The sequence below is a fragment of the Arvicanthis niloticus genome, chromosome 3 (genome assembly GCF_011762505.2).
Source record: "Arvicanthis niloticus isolate mArvNil1 chromosome 3, mArvNil1.pat.X, whole genome shotgun sequence".
NCBI classification, from domain to species: Eukaryota; Metazoa; Chordata; class Mammalia; order Rodentia; family Muridae; genus Arvicanthis; species Arvicanthis niloticus.
The window spans coordinates 42,298,563-42,303,229 of NC_047660.1; the positions used below are offsets into that span (position 1 = coordinate 42,298,563).

General features: G+C 41.6%; 1 non-coding gene across 1 annotated transcript; it reads left to right on the plus strand.

Moving 5' to 3' along the window:
• The first annotated feature begins 3,489 nt into the window (after positions 1 to 3,489).
• Positions 3,490 to 3,596, plus strand: LOC117706487 (U6 spliceosomal RNA). Its single transcript, XR_004606571.1, has one exon. It is a non-coding gene; the product is annotated as a U6 spliceosomal RNA (small nuclear RNA).
• The last annotated feature ends 1,071 nt before the right edge of the window (positions 3,597 to 4,667 follow it).

Below are 4,667 nucleotides of genomic sequence, written 5' to 3' on the forward strand. Positions count from 1 at the left end.
ATCCCCTTCCCCAGTGCCTTCTCCTTGGGCCTGATGTGAGGTTTAAGTAGATAAAGGGCAGTAAGTATGCATGATCAAGCTGGTAGAGTGTGCTTTCCGTCACTGGCACATCACTGTCTACACTCTTAGATGTCAGCACTGTGTGAAATCTCTTTCTGGAAGTCATTGCCTTCCAGCTGACACAAGGACTCTAGGTTTTTGCTTACTCAGCATGAGATTTCTGGGGAATTCCAATTCTCTGGGCCCCATATCTGTATACTGCAAGCCATAGAGAGGGACACAAGTATCTTATGATATCTTTGCTACTTTGGGGGTTTGAAAGATGTCTAGCAAATAACTTGTAATAGACCTGAGTTGCAATCCCTAGCACCCCTATAGAAAGCCAGGTGCAGTCTGTAATCCCAGCACCACGAAGGTAGAATCCCTGGGGCCTGAAAGAAGCCCAGTGGATGAGCTCCAGGCCATGAAGAGGTCCTGCCTCAAAAAACAAGGCAGAGAAATAATTGAGGAAGACACCTGACATCAGCCTCTAACCTCCATGTTTATAAATATACATGCATGAATGAGCACATACACCTGCATACAACTTTGTAAAACATATTTTTTTCCTAAAAATGCCAACATGGTTACATGGTTACAGGGTCATCACATGACTTACACACACATGATTCTTCTTGATGCTCCATAGCAACCAACCCACCACATGTCCCCTTGCCTCAAGTTACCAGTGAGACTATTCCTGCCATTGTAAGTGAGAAGACCAAGGTTAGGTTGAGGTTACATGAAGTCTTCAGAAAGTGTGGGAGTCCAATTTTATCTAGCGGTACAAGACAATTCTCTGGGTGGCCAGAACCAGGTCTCTCATCTTTCTTCTTTGTAGTTTTCAAAAGTGCTTTTAGAGTGTGCAGGGATATAGTATTTAGGCACTCTCCTAAATAACCTAACCTTTCTTCTTGTCCTCCTATTCAATTTACAGAAGAGCAACCTGAGACAACCCAGAATTTCCTCCTCTCTCTTCTAAAAGCAGGGTGTTCTTCAAAGCAGGCTGCATTCTGGGGTCACTTAACTGTGATACTATATAGGGCATAGTCTAGACTCCTTCCGCTCTGGCAGCTTCCCTGAGCTTTGGAGAAAAGCTCATGATGGAGCTGAGACTTCTGTCTTTGCTGTCTACATGTAAGTAATAAATCTGTTTCACATAACCTATGGTATAGGGACGTGCTGGCTCAATTCAGGAAAAATAAGTAACCAATATATGATGTCCCTAGTATTGGACCTTGCAACAGTGGACACTAGTGTATGGACTTCTGTTGTGGAGGTTGGCATGGTGATGACCTTTGCTCCTGTCACAGGGTGTGAACGTATATTGTTTTCCAATACTGAGCAGCAGTTTGCAGTCAGCCACATGATCACGAGGAGTGACAACTGAGACTTGACCGTGTGCTGTGATGCTTAGTATGTTAGAAGTATTAAGTAAATGCATCTTAAATTTAGGATATTTTAAATGGATGATAAGTTTATTTGGGTCTATGTGACCTCGTCTTGAGTTGAGTAGCACCTGCCATAGTTGCAGCTTCATTGAACTGTGCTGTGTACTTATAACGTCTTCCTAACACTTACCCAAGGTTATAGTCGATGAATGCTGTGGTTATTATAATCTAAGGCCTCAAAAACTAAAATGAGTCAGGTATAGTGGCACAGGCCGGTGATCCCAGCTATACTAGAAGCTGAGGTAAAAGGATCTCAAGTCGAAGTCCAGCCTGGGCTAGGTCTCCAGTTTAAGGCCAACCTCAGCAACTTAGAGAGAAGGGAGACGGCCACAAAATTTTGACATGAGTTAAAGACTTGGAAGTAGCTCACAGGAAGAACACTTGTCTGGGTTAAATAATAAATAGAATGAATAATTTAAAAAGTCCTTTACACAGAAAGGCACCCAAATGAATAATAAACATATTTGACTCCATTTGACATGAAGAAAATACAAACTAAAATTAGAATGAGGTACTCCTACATAGTCAACAATGTGGCTAAAATGAACAAATACCTGCAGTACGGCTGGAAAGATTATAGAAAAGCCTATAAAACAGCTACAATTTTGCACTTTGCTGGTGGGCTTGAAAATTATCATATCCCCTTAGGAAAACTTGAAAGAATATTTATGACTGAACATTTTCATATCTAGTCATTCCACTGTTAGATGTACAGTACAATTGTGTGCCTATATTCATTAAAATCAGGCATGAAACCTTCAGATTGGCATTATTTACTAGAACATAAGCCTGAAACTACTTAAAGGCCTATCTGTTGATAACTGCAGAAGGCAGTGGTGAATGCAGAGACTCGTAACTGTCTGAAATGCTGAAAACAAGTGACAGGGACGCTCAGTTACAGATGGGATGTCTATATAAGATCTATCTATATAAGTGACTGGGATTGCCCAGCTATAGATGGGGCATCAATTTAAAAGCCCCCTCCCTCGCAACTCTCAGGGAACATTGAAGAAGAGAGGTGTGGTGGTTTAAATGAGAATGTCCCCCATAGGCTTACATTATTTAAATGCTTAATCCCCAGTTGGTAGACTTGTTTAGGGAGGATTAGGAGGTGTGGCCTTGTTGGAGGAGGTGTGTCACTGGGGGTGGGCTTTGAATTTTGAAAACCCAGACCAGTCTTTCTGTCCCTCGGTCTCTATCCCCCTCCCCTCTCTTGCTCCCTCTTTCATCCCCTCCCTCTCCCTCTCCTTCTTCCCTCCTCCTTCCTTCCCCCTCTCCCTTTCCCTCTGTCTCTGTCCCCCTTCCCCTTTCCTTTTCTCTCTCTCTTTGTCCTCCTTCCCTTCCCCATCCCCTTTCTCTTTCTCCCCTCTCCCTTCCCTTCCTCCTCCCTCTCCCTCTTCCTTTCCCTCTGCCTGCTGCTTTGTGGATCAAATATAAGCTTTTGGCTACTGCCCTAGTAGTAGCACTGTCCTACCTGTAGCTGTGCTCCCTGCCATGATGGCCGTGGACTCTGAACCCTAAGTAAACCCCCAATTAAATGCTTTTTTGTTTAAGTTCCCTTGACCATAGTGCCTCTTAACAATCAAGGGGGCAAGAGAGTATAAGAACTGAAGGATGAGGAGGAAGGCTTTGAAACACTGACCACTGGATATGAGGTGCTCACTAAACTTATGAGTGAACTCACAGAACTGTAGATATTTGCATAAGACCTGCACAAGATCATCCTTGTCCTGCCTTCACTGAGGAGTTATTCGTCACTGTTGGTCATTGAGGGAAGAAGAGGTTAACCATTGAAAGATCACCCATGCTCCAGTGGGTGACCTTACATCCATGAATATATAGGCAACACTAATTTGACTTAGTGGATTTTTTTTTTAATTTTTTAACAGAACATAAGCTTTAGAGGAAGGTGTATTTAAGGCATACCAGGGAGGGAGGAGTGAATATGACCAAGACACACTATATACACGCATTAAATTTTCAAAAAATAAAATGGCTTGTGCTTGCTTAGGCAGCACATAGACTAAAATTGGAACGATGCAGAGAAGATTATCATGGCACCTGTGCAAGGATGACACGCAAATGTGTGAAGCATTCCATATTTTTGGGCCAAGGACAAGGAAATGGGCTGCTTGGCAGGAATATGACATTGACTAAGGACAAGGAAGTAGGCTTCAGGCAGGAATCTGACATTAGGCTAGAACAAAGAAGTAATTTAAGGCAGGAATCTAAATCTTAGGCTAGAACAAAGAAGTAATTTCAGACAGGAATCTAAATTTTAGGCTAGAACAAGGAAGTAGGCCTCAGACATGAAAATGACTTTGGGCTAGGACAGGAAAGTAGGCTCAGATATTTTGGTCATCCTGATAAGCCCTTAGAAACAGTGATCTTGGGAGTGTTCATGGAATTTTGTTTATTGCCTTGCTTGTTCTTTGACTATTTGCATCTATTGTATTGCTAGTTCCTCAGCCTAGAACTGACCTTAATACTTGCATGTAATTCAAATGATATAAAAGCAAAAAGGAGAAGGGGGAATGGGATAGATGGATCTAGGGAGGGGAAATGGGGAAAGGGGATAACATCTGAAATGTAAATAAATGTAATATCCAATTTAAAAAGAAGACAAATAAAACAATTTAAAAATGATCAATAACAGATGGGTAAACAGGTGTGGTGGATTCTAAACTTAACACTGTATGTAAGAAAGTCTTGTATTGTCATTTTTACTTACTTTTGCAACAGACTAGCCCCATGTAACCTACTCAGTAGTGCAGACTCACCTGAAATTCACAATCCTCCTGCCTCACCCTTCCAAGAGCTAGGACTACAGACATGCACCGGTGTTATTTGTCTTTCAGGACTAATAATTGGCCATTATCTTTTAGCCCTAACTCCTTTCACCTATATACCTTATAGTGGCTAAACAATAGGCTCAACTACAGTAATAAAGACATAAAACAAATGTAAGTGGCATGACCTGGAAGCTTGCTTTTAGTTACCAGTCTACAGATATGCAAGCTGGAACTCCATAGTATACAGTGTATAGCATATAGGGTATATAGTGTGTATAGTGTATATGGTGTATACAGAATGCATGGTGTGTATAGTGTGTATGGTGTATATGGTATGTATGGTGTGTATGGTGTGTATAGTGTGTATAGTATGTATAGTATATAT